The following is a 16,985-nucleotide window of genomic DNA, read 5'->3' on the forward strand; positions in this document are numbered from 1 at the left end:
TTTTACTTTGATTATTTTCTTTCCATTGTATATAATTAGCTGATACTCCATACCTACACATACTTTTTTTATATCGAACAATCTGCATCCAATCATTGTAATTGTAACATGGACTGGCATACTTGAACAATTCGACAACTTTTTTGTAACATACCTTTATCCCATATATGGAAAATAGGCCCAAACCATGTAATGAGGATTGAGCAATGCAATATATCCTCTCATTAATACAAAAATATATGTTAATTGGAGGTAGCTCATTGGGTATCCATTCTTTCTCAATGTGTGTGTACTGAAAGGGCACCTTGATGTCACCTTTGGTCTCATCATCATAAGAATACGACCCCCCATTAGCAAGGAAAAATTGCATGCATTTATCTATTTTTTTTCTATTCTTTTGACCTCTAGTTGATCTCCCTATTTTAGTCATACTACATGTAGAGCTTTCATCTACCATTTTCTCATTTCCCTCATTCAATGTAGATAGATCTGACAAGTACCTATTTGGTGGGTCCTATAATCCATCAAATGGAAAGTGAAAGTGACAAATATAAAATGTAGTAAGTTGAAAGTGATTATACAATTATATTTCTATACAGACCTCCTTTGTCTATATATACATTATATGATTATATAATATGTCTATTTATAACATACGTGCTCAATGATAAACAAGAAGAATATAAGAAAATTATGTCTATTTATTTACTTATATAAGGTGATCCATGTCACTGTGCACAATCCACACCAAACAGGTCAAATGTCTTGCATATGTTAATCATTTATCTTAAGTTAGCTAAAAATTACATGATACACATAAACATGAACAAATTTACCTTATATATGGAATGCAAGATCATTAATAGAAGGGGTGACAATGTACCTATAGTCAATTGATTGTTTGCAAAAAAGGTGACAATCAGACACAATATAAACATTGTTAATTATAAATAACATATGTTGTAATCACTAGAAATGAACACAATAAATATGTAATCAAATTTCTTGAATATGTTAAATCACTTATCTTAAGTTAGCTAAAAATTACATGATACACATTTGCTACAAATAACTTAGAAGACAACATGAACAAATTTCCCTTATATATGGAATGCAAGATTGTCAAAAGAAGGGGTGATGATGTACCTGTAGTCAATTGAATTTGGAAAAAGAGTCATAATCAAACACAACATAAACATTGGTAACTATAAATAACATATGTTGTAATCATTAGAAATGAACACAATAAATATGTAATCAAATTTCTTGCATATGTTAATCATTTATCTTAAGTTAGCTAAAAATTACATGATATGTGTATGCTACAAATAACTTAGAAGATAACATGAACAATATGCAACATCATAAACATGAACAAATTTACCTTATATATGGAATGCAAGATTTTCAGCAGAAGGGGTGACGACGTTTGTAGTCATTGATTATCTTCATCATTATCATCATCATCATCATCGCCATCATCACCATCATCATTGCCATCATCACCATCATCATCACCATCATCACCATCGCCATCATCATCATCATCACCATCATCATCATTATCATCATCACCATCACCATCATCGTCATCACCATCATCATCATCACCATCATCTTGATCTTCATCATCTGCTTCTTCATCATCTTCAATATCTTCTTCTTCCATAACATTATACTTTTTCCACCTTCCTCTTGGATCATGTCTAACAAAAAATGACCAACCCTATTTATGTGGAACCTTTGAGTAAAACACTTGCTCACATTGGCCTGGAAGAACATAGGGCTCATCTCCAACTAGTAGAATGACCTTGTATTGATCATTGTAAATCCATTATCATGTTGAATAATAGTTCTATCTGGATCATTTTGATTTAGTTGTAACTTGTACCATTTAACAACGAATAGAACTACTTTGAAGGTGTTAAATTCACACTCAATTATATCATCCAGGATGCCATAGTATTGATTTTGAGATTTTTAAGGATGTATGTCATTTCTAGATGATATATTGGTGACCTTGAAAATTGCAGTTATCCCAGAATCACAAGTTTTCTGTGTCATCCAACTTTTTTATAAAAAAATTGTGTCCATGATATTACATAGCTTTGTGGTGCTTGACCTAAAATTTTTGAAGTGTGTGTAAATTATTTGCATTGTGAGTTGATGTAAAACATCCATCAAGTTATGATCATTAATAAATTTCTACGTACCTCTCCACCTCTTAAACCCTTTACTAGATCAACTACCATTGGCATAACATTGGAATCTCCATTATGATGAGCTTCTATAACCAATGAAGCAAGACCTTCCCATGTTAATGAGCAACCATTTTGTTGACATCGTTCAATCCATTCTGCCATCCAATCAAGATTGTTTGTAATATACAAATATATTGCATCCCACTCTCGACCACTTTTTTCAAAAAAATACACCAATTAAAAATAACTTATATTGAAGATTTATAAGAATTAATTAACTACAATAACATCTTAGATTTACCTCTCACTTTCCTCAATCTACCTTTTCCCATCAAGTACTCCCCTTCAAATTTGTTAATTGAGTTGGGATCCCAAATATGATCTACATGGGTCTTTTCTGCAAACTTAGGAAGATATTTGCTAATGTACACCATGGTTTGGTATAATATATATCCCTCCACCATAGAAACCTCAGGATGTGCTCTCTGTCGAGCCAAGCCTTTCAAAAATTTCAAGTGCCTCTCAACCATCCACATTGACCTAGTTGGTACAGATCCACACAATTCAATCTCTTCAACTTGATGTATGAGGTAGTGTTCTTGTGCATTAAAAAAAATTGGAGGTAGACACTTTTGCATTTCACACATCAGAAGAAGAATTTTTCTCTTCCAATATTTTATATCTTCTTTATTGATTTCTATAGATGAAAACCACCTTATGTATTTTCCAAGATCATATATAACCTATTTGACATTGTTGGCAAAGTGGTGTTGGAGAGATAGAGGTAGAATGTATTGCAATATTTGTAAAATGATCTTGTCAATATTTTATAAAAGAATGCAATTGAAGCTACATGCAGTATATAAATATATAGTGAATACAAAATAACATGAATTACCTTAATAAATGTATGCCAATCATGTGTTTTCAACCCTGGCCCAAATTCACTTTTATTTGATATAAGATTGTTTATGTTCGTAACAAATCCTATGGGAAATCATATTTTTTTATGACTTCTTTTATAGCATTGCTTTGTTGCTCTAATAATAACCAACTAAGGGAACTTGTATCAATCTGGTCTCCATTGTTATTTGATCGAATGCCATTTTTATTACATGGTTGGATTCTTCAATGTCACTACTAATTTTGACAATTTGATCTTTGTCACGCCTTCCATCCAAGATTTTCTATAATGTCTCTATTACATTCTTTCTTATATGCATAGGATCAAACAAATGCATAATTGGCAGTTGCTTGTAGTACGAAAATCTAGTAAATTACGTAGGATAAAATTTTAGTCCTTTTGGAAGTTGATCATTGATGCCTTGATGACCTTCATGAGCATTAATCAAATCATTAGTAAACAAAACACAATATCAAAATATAAATTTGAAATAAAAACCATCAAATGGAATGACATTACCTCGACGATTTATTTTATTGTATGCCAACTTTCATAGGTGAGTTTTCATTCTCTGTGGCTTTCACATAGTCTCTTCTAGACTATTGAAAAGATGTTTTTCAGTAATTCAGTACTTATGATTTCTGTGTAGAAAGTGTCTATTCTCATCAAACACATGCTTTCTTAATCTTTTTGAATGATGAGATTGTTGGATACAATTATTAATTGTGTATTGTCTTTGATGTTACACAAATGTCATATCAGTCATCAGACAGAGTCTACTGAGCTCAAATGATCAAAAAAGAAATTTACAGTGTTAACTGAGCTCCCATGATTAACAAAGAGAAGTTAATGTTTACTGAGCTCACTCGAGCATGAAAGGATCTTATAGCAACAAGTTAAAGTTTACAAAGCTCACTCAAGCATCAAAGAATCTTGTCGCAAAAAGTTAATGTTTATCGAGCTCACTCGGGCATCAAAGGATCTTGTAGCAAAAAGTTAGCATTAACCGAGCTCCCAAGATTAACAAAAAAAAGTTAATGTCTACCAATCTCACTTGGTTATCAAAGGAAATGTGGCAGAGAGTTAGCTTCTACCAAGCTTACAAGGTCAGTAAAGGAAGGTCAGTGCTAACCGAGTTCACTTGGTCTCCAAAGGATTTTTGTAGGGTTTGTAGTGTTTACCAAGCATCACTTGGTTAAAACTAGAAAACCATTCTAGAGCAGTGGTCACCAAGCTCGGTTGGCCAGCAAAGGATTTTATTTTTTTTATATTAAGTTCAATTGTTTCATGCAGCCAACTGATGTAATAATTTTTTTAGTTGTTGTAACTTATATTTGAGCTGACTTGATAATGTGAAAGATATATATTTAGATGTTCAAGTTGTGAATTAAAGTGTGTGTGTGTGTGTGTGTGTGTGTGTGTGTGTGTGTGTGTGTGTGTGTGTGTGCGCGCGCGCACACGCGCGTGCGTGCGTGCGAGTATATGGATGAGGATGGAATAAGCGAATATTGAGCAAATTCTGATGAAGGATTATATATCCTAGAGGAGCTGCAAAGTTGTATTCAATCAGTAAGGATCCAATAAAGTAGAACAAAGATCTGTAATCAGCAAAAGATAAGTTGCATATCATTCAGGTCACCTCATTGTTGATTTCTAATCATTGTAACAGTGAATCTAGAATCTCTTAACAGAGTTGGTTTAATAGCCATTTTGTAAATCCTCTAACAAGGTGACAATTTAGTTGAATTGTTCTAAAGACCTCAAACTAGGCCACTCCTAAAAGGGTGATTAAATCCTCTAACAAGGTCACACCTAACAGTGTGCATTGCAACCTTTAATAGGGTTGGCTCCTAATAGGGCTCACTTCAAACGAGTGAAAATTGGTGACTAGTTACTTGGTGGTTTTTCCCATATTGGGTTTCCACGTTAAATCTAGTGTCTCTTTTGTTCATTTATTTTAACCTTTGCAAGCATAATAATAACTATGAATGCTAGATGATTAGTAATTAGTTAACCTACTGAGTTACAGTATTCCTATACTATTTACGAAGTATCAGCAGTAAGTAATTATTATAAACATCTAAGGGATTTTTAGAATTGTTTTTGTGGTAACTGATTCACCCCTCCCTTCTGAGTTACTTCATCTACATTTCCAACAGAGATTTCATCTTTGGACTACAAACTAGACATGCAAATTTTCCCTTTGTCTGAAGACATACAAGGTCATGTATAATTGGATTAAATGTGTTGACTTTGATATACCAAAAAAGAGGTGTCAAGAAGAGAACATACCACAAAAATGTGTTAGCCCAGGGGCATCATGTATTGTCCATACAAGCATTGCATGAAATTGAAACTTTGAAATGTCCCTTTCTCTATTTTTATATGATATTTCAAGCCTCTAATCAGATCATTAAGATCAAACAACCAAACTTTCAAAGATCCACCAATTTCTCAATAAACCCCAAATCGGGTATGCCGAAAATAGTGCCAAAAACTTCACAGCTTCACATATTATTAGTAAATCTGAAAGAATAAATATTTATAGAAATTTCAGCAGCATAACATCCTAAAAAAAAATATTTTTAGATCTGTATAACATTTACACAACAGCTCCCAAACGGAGGATAAAAAACAATGCTCATCGAGCTCCCGAAAACAACATAGAATAGCCCGAAAACACGACAAAAACACTAATAATCTATCACAGAAGTATAATCAAGACCAAATAAATATATTCAGCTCTATTTTAACATCTAAAAGTTTGAAATATAGTAGCAACCCAAACTAATATGAAATACTCAACTGGAAACACCAAACTCTTACAAAAACACACCCGAAAACTCACAAATCTGCACTGTTTAGCACAAAGGAAAATTCGGCATGAGCATGCACATGGAATGGATTCAAACTCCCATCCTTAACCTTCCTAGAAACTTTCAAACTCCCATTCTTGGGTCTCCTTCTCCATAGGTTTTTAAGCCTATGAAGAATAACAAAGAAATGAGCAAAACTCAAGTTCTGGAATCTGCCCAAAATGCCTCCAAACCCCTTAAAAGAGGGCAGAACCCTAACTCACATCCAAGAGGGGTTAATAAAATATATTTTAATAATAATATTAATTTATTAGTCCATTAGCTTCCAAATATTATCCCCTTTTGTTGAAACTTCGCCTTTTTGGGCCTGCCTGCCTTAGCAAAGATTATTATTTTTTAATTATTTGAAAAGGGGACATGACAAGTCCTCCCCTCCCAAATATTTCTTGTCCTCAAGCAATGGTTGAACAATAAACCAATCAATCCACCTCGATCCCAAATGTAGTCATGAACTATACTACTACCAATTAACACAGGCTCCTGCAATATCCTTTGCAATATGACCAAGAGGAATCCATAATCAAACTGACAATTACAGCTCAACCAAACTCCAAAATCACCACTGCCATAGTCAAAAACCCATGAGACACAAACTCTTAGAAGATCAAAACCTGATTAAAGTGGACAAATCAAATTGCCAACATAGTAAATACCATCAACGCATCCCACTGGCCTATATGAAATGTACAATCCAACTCTGCAATAATGATGAATGTTCTCAAATGAAACTATAACAAGTATGGAGAATCCACGCATTGTACAACTCCTGTAGTCAACACAACTCTGCAAATCACTGGTCACTTTCTCATAACCATAACTCCCATGCGCTATTGATGGTGAAAAGACATTATAAGATAAAGAGCAAGAAATGGAACCCAAACCAAATTTTCCATGAACAAGTGATATAGCCCACTGTGATTGACCACTAGCTAACTCAGGAGATGTCATAGCCAAAGGAGTAGAATTAGTAATAACAACTGCTGAAGCATCACTCCCAAACTCCTAATCTAAGTCATGTATTATCAAGCTGTCAACTGCATAACCTGTTGCCATGTCATGCCCATCACAACTATCATCTCAGGGGGTCAAACCATCCCATAACTGATGACAAGCACTAGGAATCAAAGTACATCTTTGTATCATCATCTCATCAACATGGTCATCAAAGGTGAATTGATGAGCATACCTCACAATGTAATATCGATAGAATGCGCCAATCTTAGTCAGTGGCTCAGACTGCAATCCAGATGTAACTAACTACAATTGATCACTAACCAAATTGGAACTGACTGCTACCTCTGAAGACATCACCAAGGGAGTAGTATTACTAGCAAGAACCATGCCAACTGTTAGCTCACCAAAATCACACATGGTCTTTGATACATCATCTCTAGTCTTCGTGCCATTAGTACTAGAGGTCACCACCATGTCAGATATACCACAATAATCTATTGCAACACCCAACTCAACTGAAACTGAGTCTAGTAGGGAAAACCCCGATATTCCAATGTTAGTATCAAGGATGGATGCATCCCCATCTCCACTATCTTTGACAATCTCGACCATGGACATCCTCGGATCACCAGACACCATAGCTTGTGACTGTATAGAATCTAGTAAAGATTGTAGTTTCTCTAACTCCATGGTCACCTTAGCCAAATGAAACTATGACTCCTTGAAATCCAACTGTGTACTCTCAAGAATCTCAGAAGTCACCTCAAGCTACTGAGTAAGCTCACTCACCTCATCTTCCTTGGCCAACAATGCATCGTATGTTGTACTGCCCCACTCCATAAGATAATCTCTATCAACTACCAACTGCATATAATCCTATCTCAAAATCTGGATAGCCTCACATAAAGAGTGGAACTCTATCAAGGAAATATAATTGCCTCCCTGCTCATCACTAGTAGGAGAACCCCATCCATAAATGGCTAACAACTGACGAGCAGCATCAAAATGCTAGCAAGTGATAGCAATGTCTCACTCAATAACTCTCAACTGATTAGACACATGATGACACTGGCTAGACTGTCTCCTACAAACCTTCTCTGATGCACCATCTAAAGGAGTATCCTCAAAGTTACTAGTCTCTAGAGTATTACCATCCATATCTTGTGAATCAACTCCAAAGCTCATATCAACATATGGAGCATCAAAAATTGTAGCACTGATGTCTAACTCCTCTGTACCAAAAGAAACTGCCAAGGAAACTAAGTCTTCAAAACTACCCACTGCATCCTCCTAGATGTCATCAATGCTAATATGATCCTGGGACTCATTTGTACACACTGCCAAATATGAAAGATCATCAACACATTCTAGCAAGTATGGTTGACTGGATATATGAACAAAGCCCAACACTGGTGTATAAAAACTAATACTAGCATTAGACAAGCTGTTGGTAAAAGAAAAGACAACACTGTGCAATCTGCTAATCAAATCCATGATAGCACCCAAAAAAACACTGCTACCAAAAAGTGTTAAAGATTTCCAGTCAACTAAATCCCAAATGCCAATATAAAAATCTTGAGTCCATATCCGTAAACTAGAATCAACTGGTAACTCAAACAAACTCCTCACCTGAGTAATATGACCAATACCAACTAACTCCACATACCTATCATGATGAGATAATTAAGTCACAATACTATCTTTGTTCACTTTTGGCTGGTTGGACAAATCATGTGAAGTACTACCAGCCTCAACCTCATGTGATGAAGCATCTAACTGTGCCTGGTACTCTTTCTCAGCAAAGTCATGAATGCTCAATGTTTGTTCATCTCTATTAGGTATCTCACCATCATGCACAAAAATATCCTCATAATCATCATCTAAACCCACTACCTCCTATGGCAGAGTAGAATCTGAGACCTCTACCTGGCTATAAGCTAGTTTCTCAAACTCCTCATGCAAGTTCTTGGTAATTGTGTCATCTGCCCTGTGAGAAAATTTGCCAAATAGAAACCTAGTCAACTTATCCACCTTAGCTAGGTCGGAAAACATGTCATTCATCATACGATGGTGCTCAACCAACTATTCAGACATGTCATGGCTTATTTTCCTAAGTTTATCTCAAATGTCTAAATAACCATCCTTTCTACTGTTCTGACTCTGGATATCAATTGTCCAAGATTGTGTCCTCTGAGACTCTGTACTATACTTGTCCATTCTAGATAAAGTAGAGTGTAACCCCAATAGGTTATAACTTCTTCAAAAAATAAGAACTAACATGAAAATGATTAGAAGTAGCATGAAACCATAGATTTTGACATGCAACTGATTAGAAGCAACATGCAACCACCAAATTCACCAAGAACTAACATGCAAATGATTAGAAGTAGCATGCATCCATAGATTTTGACATGCAGCTGATTAGAAGCAACATGAAACCACCAAAATCACCAAGAAATAACATGAAAATTATTAGGAGTAGCATGCAACCATAAATTTTGACATGTAGCTGATTAGAAGCAACATGCAACCATAAATTAAGACATGCAAGATTTGGGTAGTTCTCAAAACTAACATGCAAACTTCTACAAACCCTCAGGCTGGCAAGATCATAGCTTTGATACCACTAAAATTTCCCTTTCTCTATTTTTATATGATATTTCAAGCCTCTAATCAGATCTTTAAGATCAAACAATCAATCTTTCAAAGATCCACCAATTTCTCAATAAACCCCAAATCGAGTATGCCGAAAATAGTGCCAAAAAGTTCACAGCTTCACATATTATTAGAAAATCTAAAAGTGTACATATGTATAGAAATTTCAGCAGCATAAAAGCCTACAAAATGAAATTTTTAGATCTGTATAACATTTACACAATAGCTCCCAAATGGAGGATAAAAAACAATGCTTATCGGGCTCCCAAAAACAACATAGAATAGCTCGAAAAAACTACAAAAACACTAATAATCTATCACAGAAGTATAATCATGACCAAATAAATATATTCAGCTCTATTTTAAAATCTAAAAGTTTGACATACAGTAGCAACCCAAACTAATATGAGATACTCAACTGGAAACACCAAACTCTTACAAAAACACACCCGAAAACTCACAAATCTGCACTGTTCAGCACAAAGGAAAACTCTGCATGAGCATGCACATAGAATGGCTTCAAAATCCCATCCTTAGCATTCTTTTAAATCTACAAAATCCTATTCTTGGGTCTCCTTCTCCACAGGTTTGGCAGCCTCTGAAGAATAACAAAGAAATGAGCAAAAATCAAGTTCTGGAATCTGCCCAAAATGCCTCCAAACCCCTTAAAAGAGGGCATGACCCTAACTCACATGCAAGAGGGGTTAATAAAACATATTTTAATAATAATCTTCATTTATTAGTCTATTAGCTTCCAAAGATTATCTCCTTTTGTTGAAACTTCACATTTTTGGGCCTGCCTGCCTTAGCAAAGATTATTATTTTTTAATTATTTGAAAAGGGGACATGAAAAACTTTCTTTCTCCTATTGGTCTATAGATGTCATACATAGTAACCCCATTCCATAACACCACCAACTTTTCAATAAGGGGTTCAATATATACATTGACATCTTTAACTTGGTACTTACCTAGTTGAATGAACAAAAAAATTACATAATTATTATGACCATTTGATGGAATAGTAATAATAAATTAATTTAGATGACCACTAAATCAAAAAATACCTAGAATAATCAGTGTCAACATTATGTGCTCTCTCTTTATGGACAACCAAGGAGGTATTCTATTGTTGATAACAAAAATAGGCCACACTGAGTAAGTAGATCTCATCTCTCCAAAAGGATTAACACCATCTGTTGCCAATGAAAGCTTGAGATTACGAGGTTCTTCTTTAAAAGGTGGCCATTTTTCCTCTATTTTCTTAAATGCTAAACCATCTACAGGCATTGCATAATGTCATCTTCACTTCTATTGCGTGCATGGTAACCTATAAATTGTGCTAAGCTATTGCACCTAAATAATTGTCACAGACATGGAATAATGGGAATATGCTGAAGAACCTTGCAAGGCACCTTTTTTGTTAATTGATATGATTGATATCTACTAATATGACAAGTAGGACATTGTGTTGCAAATTCATGTTTTTTATGATATATAATATGATCGTTCGGACATGCATGTATTGTTTGATACTCCATTCCAATATCTTTCATGATGGCAGATAATTCTTGGTACGAGTGAGGTAGAATGTTTGATGGTGGTAACAAACACTCACCTATCAACCTACAACCAAAAATTATAATTTCTTAATTTAAAGAATATTAATTGCTACATGAACCTAATGTTAATTGTAAGGGAACTATGAGTAAAATATTGAAAGAATATGGCATACCTTAACATATATGTCATTGCTACATTGGATAAACCATTCATAACCTTCAAGTTCACCAACAACAATATAGTAGCAAGAAGAGTTGTTTTGGAGCTTTCATATAGGGACTGGTGCACCTTCTCAAGTAAAGGTACATCAAGCTCTGTGTCAACATCATCATCATCATCATCATCATCATCTTGATCATCATGATCATTTTGATAATCATGATCTTCATCATCCTGGTCTTCTTCCATGGTATCATTACCTTCTACTTCAATATTCACACATCCATGTTCCCTCATTTGGAAATCTACATTCTTTGAATTGTCATGGTCCATAACATAAAACTTAGGGACATTGACCTATATGAAATGATGAAATTATATTAACCATGACCATGATGTCATCATCAAATCATGTCTTATGTAATTTATAAACTATTAAAATACATAACAATGGATGATATTCATTTCCCCCTTCAATGTGACCATGTTGCCTACAATGTTGCTCAGTTGTTGTGATTAGATATATTCGAGTCTTTAATCCCTTACACATTTTGCAAGGAAAACAACATTTACCATCACCTTTTCTTTTTAAGTTAGACCACAGTCTAGAAATTGTCTCCCTATTTTTTTGTGCATTGATATCGTCAGACATGGTCTTTCTTGAATGGAATGACTCATTGGTGGAAGAAGGATGATTTTTTTGCAACCTACAGATGTAGTAGTAAGAGGAAGACACATATAGAAAGGAGTTAGGACATGTTGGAGTGGGGTCAGCCCAAGATATTTTGGAATCTTGAAGAACCTAGTAAAGGGTATCTAGAAAGGTGAAAATAAACAAGTATTTTTATAGCTACAAAGGAGGAATCAAGAGCATTAGAAATAATGAAGAAGAAACTTAAATCCATACAACTTCACCTCTATTTACAATTTGACCTTTTTGCATGTGAAATATGACAATTTACAAAATTTCCAGTCACATTGTCATTTAAAAAAGAACACCAAATATACCTTTGCTACAATATCTTCTTAAGATTCTTCACTATCAGATTCTTCAGAACTGCGAGCTCCTGTACAAAAAAAAGATGAGATGCACTAAGTAATTTTTGATGGGCAATATTTAAAGAAATCAACTATCAAAAAAACAATTATGAAATTCAGTTGCTTTATTATGTACTGAAGACTTGGCCAAATGTTCCCATGTCTATCTATAGAATGCCTATCTGCATGGTTGTTTGCAAATAGTCTAGTATGGTGCCACTTTTGAACAACAACAAATGTCACTAAGGCTAGTAATTTGGCTCAAGATATGCACAAGCCTATTGACACCGCAAAACTTTTAGTTTATATAGCATTCGGTTTTCTTCTTTAACAAAATCCAAAGAGAATACAAACAAACTAATGAGCCATGTCTATCTCAATTGAATAGCAAGTACTATAGTGAGTATTAGGAAACTGACCTTGCAAATAGCATCCAGTTCATAAAGTAGAACTTGGTAAAATTGTCCTTCACTTACACCATCTCTAAATAAATACCAAATCTATCGATAAGGAGACATAAGAAATGTAGAACTAAATCTCACCACAAAAACCAATCAAAATGAAATAAATTACCTATAAAATATGATTCACAGAGGCTTTTGTCCTATTGCTCTACGAAAAGAAATCAATAGCTCCCTACAAAGAATCAAAGTGAAATAATCATTTGAATTTCCTAATGATCAAGGTAGAAATTATGCTCTAGAAGGTTTTCTTCTCATCATCATTTAGTAATTCAAAACATGTCCCTAATCCATGGTGTGTGAAGTTGTAAAAGTTTTCCCCAAGTTAACTCTTTGTGACTTCAGGCCAATCTTGGGATGCAACCACCTAAAATTTGCACCAAATTCCCAAATATTAAGATAAGCATTTCTCATATGAATTGCATGAACCAGAACAACAACAAACAATGATCTATATTGAAAACCTACTATCGCTATTGATGGACTAGAATCTTCTCCAGGGTGTGGATGTCTAACATCTGCTCCATAGGAGTCTAAAAGACATTGTGAAATTTTTAATCAAGTAATGTTTCTTACTTGTAAGAAAACCTTAGAAACACAAAAGTCAATAATCTAAAAAGTTCTCCATAATTGCCCATTAAATAAATAGTAACAGATCTGTAAATAATAAAAAGGAAACTCAACACCAACTTGTATCAAGAATAATTGATCAAACTTGAATCACCTCAATGTGAAAATTCATTTAAGATATGGTGATTAAAAGTTAGGTTTTTTTCTCAAAATTGCTACAACTCAGAGGACCAAATCTTTGCTGATTAGTTTAACATAGATTGGTGAACATAAAATTCATAATAAAAATCTAATTGTTTTCCACACTTGTTCAAACCATATAATGAATGACAAAAAATGAAGTGTATACAAGTCACTCCAAATCCTTAGCTTTTAATACACTTTATAGATGAGATTGCATTATATCATTTGAACAAGATGTGGAAAAAAAATGAAATGATAGAGTCACTCCAAATCCTTAGCTTTTAATATGCTTCATAGATGAGATTGATCATGACTTCATTGATGATTTGGAGTGATATAGATACAAATAGAGTGTAGTTGCTCTGTAAGCTCATGGTTTTTAAGTCATTTTGAAGGTCAGTATGTTGGAACAATTAGAACCAAAGGAGTGTATAGAACAGTCAGAGCTTTAAGTAATATATGAGATGTAAAATCACTTGTAACATCAAACAACCACTTTGATATGGCTTAGAGAACCTAAAAATCCAAACATTATAGGGAAGCATCTAGCACAAACAAAGCATTTTTCACATACTTCACATGGATGATAATTTTACAAACTTTGGGACAAATAAAGCTCACTTAACCTTGAACAAAACTAATATTTTTTCTTCAAAAGTAATGAAGATAGTAGAATACCCAAAAAAATTAACTTAGATTTGGTTAAATTTAACAAGAAGGTTCTAAAGACCATTGATTAGAGAAATCAATTCAAAGGTGATGTCTTGTTGCATATGGTAAGAGAATTTCACTTTGTAAAAGAAATAGAATGCTTACTAGCTCTGTAACACATTTCGATACAAAGAATTATAGTGACTAGTCAAAATATCAATATGCTCAATTTGGTATTATATGTCAATTTTTATAGTGCAACTTGACTTCGAAAGGCATACATACTATCTTCAGTTTCTTATCTCCTATGATTTAAGTAGACTTTGATGCAATGAAGCTTGAACTCTATTTTGAAAAGAAAAGAGTTGTTGATTATTTAACTTCCACTAGTGCCACTTATCCAATTTATATAAAAAGAATACCATCAATATTTGATTATAATTTCCATGATAAGTTGATGTAAAAAGAAGTAGAACGAAAGTATAGTAATAGTCCAGATTGAGTTGAAGCCAAATTTATGGTATTCATTGATTGTGAAGGATATCAAAATCATATATTATAGATTCAAAATTTTGAAATAGAAGAAGATGTGAATGTTAATTTTAGTTTTAATCCAAAATATAGTTCCAGATATTTTTGATGGTTATATACATACTCTTGTCAAGAATAAGGTTATTACTTTTAAAATAACATTTAATCTTCAAAGCCACCCAAATGAAAACACACAATATTTTGGTCTTTTTGAATCAATAATACAATTATCTAATGAACAATCATATCAGTAAAAGCTTCATTATAGTATTTATAAAGGTCTTAAATTTTATCAATTACAATTTTCTATAGAAAGAAAAGAAGTTACCAATTGCCCAACCTAGATAATTTTGTTAAAGGAGATCTATTTGTGGAACACTTCCAAGAAATTTAAGTTACACTTCAAAACAAACAAAGAAACACAAAGTCAGATGGTACTTTCTACTTCTATAAATTCCATTTAATCTTAATATTAACATAAAATAGAATGAGTTTAAATGACCATAAACAAATTGGCTTTACAAACTTTCATTAATTCTTGGAAATTTTTGAAACATTTAAATTGAAACCAAAAGTAACATGAATATTTGGACTTAGTTATCAAACCTTATTTTAGTAGCATATTAAGGACTCCAAGAGCCTTACAGCAACCAAGGAGGGTGAAATTAATCCACCATTGGTAAGAAATAAAGATTGCATGTGCATATAGCCTCAATCAGAGAGGATGATCTTAACAAGAACATCACATAAGAAATGAGATTAACTATCATAAAAATCTATAAAAAACTTTAGACTGGTCCTTATATCAAGCCATCATTTGGATAAAAAAGTGGATCATCACATACAAAAAATTGATGAACATCAAAAACAATGATGAGCATATTACTTTGAGATTGATTTAAAGTTCTATATTTGATTGATACAATATAGAAATAATATTCAACAATATACAACCCTTCGCAATTAGCAGTAAAAACTTCAAGAGATGATACCAAACCCTACTGTAGCCCTAGGCTTCTAATAATTTTTTAAAATTTTTTTTGTGTTCATATTCAATTAGGGTTCAAATACACTTTTCTATTTTAGTGTTAGTTGTCACTCTCAGAATGATGCCATCAATACTTCCTGATATTGCAGTCAATGTCATGAATCTCTCTTATCAGTGACTTGAAAACCTCACTTTTCTTTTACAGATGCCTGTTATGTTGCTAAAGTTTACAAAACCACCTTAAAAGTGTATATAAATAGAATAGTCAATTAAACCTATTTGATGTACCTAAGAAGAGAAAAGTCATCAATCCTTAGGCTCAAATTTAAAAGATCGAAAGAAAATTTTATAAGATGCAAAGTCTTGCCTCAAGAAAGTCTATCATTATTTCCTTAGGATGCTTCAGCAAGAGAAATGGGTCAAACAATGAGTGGTTTATAAGATGTGTATACTATCAACAATTGATAACTTATTATGAAATATATAATATAAACTGCCAACAATTATGCATAAATATGTATAATACATAAAACTAATAACCAATGTAACCTACAACATGTGCCTAAGGAAAGAAATTTTCATCAATACATGAGAACATTGTAATGTGCAAAGTCTTCTATCAAGAAAGTCTATGCCTATTGCCTAAATATGTTTTCAATAATGTAGTAGTTTACCAAACAATGGCTGGTTATAAGAACGTAGTTATCAACAATAAAAAAGCATTAAAACATTTGTGAATGCAATAAAAATTTGATTGAACATTAAAGATCATGATGATGCATAAAACAAACTACAGTCATCTCTCACAAAATTGTGTCATCATGTGTGTGTAATGTGCATGCCTGCACACTTAGACAAGGAAAATTGTTTGATGAGAGGTGACTGTAATTGTTTTATTCATCATAATATTCTCCAATATTTATTCAACACTTTTATTATACTAATTCATACCTCTATATTGTCAATGGCGATATTAAACATCCACTACTTGATGAAAGAAACCAGATATATCCATCATGATGTTGGAAACTAACTAGCTAACTACGTGTGTGTGTGTGTGTGTGTGATAGCTTGCTCTTTGTTACTACAAGGGAAATCCCTACTTTCCATAGCCTAGTCCCATGAGAGCATCAGGTTCTGGTCTATACTTGTATATAAAGATATATAAATACACTAAGTGTATACATTGTGAAAGGCCATTGCATTTTGTTTATTACATCATTATGATCTTTAGTAATCATTTAACATTCTT

Source organism: Cupressus sempervirens, chromosome 3 (assembly GCF_028749045.1).
Source record: "Cupressus sempervirens isolate cs-2001-9-10 chromosome 3, ASM2874904v1, whole genome shotgun sequence".
Classification (NCBI taxonomy): domain Eukaryota; kingdom Viridiplantae; phylum Streptophyta; class Pinopsida; order Cupressales; family Cupressaceae; genus Cupressus; species Cupressus sempervirens.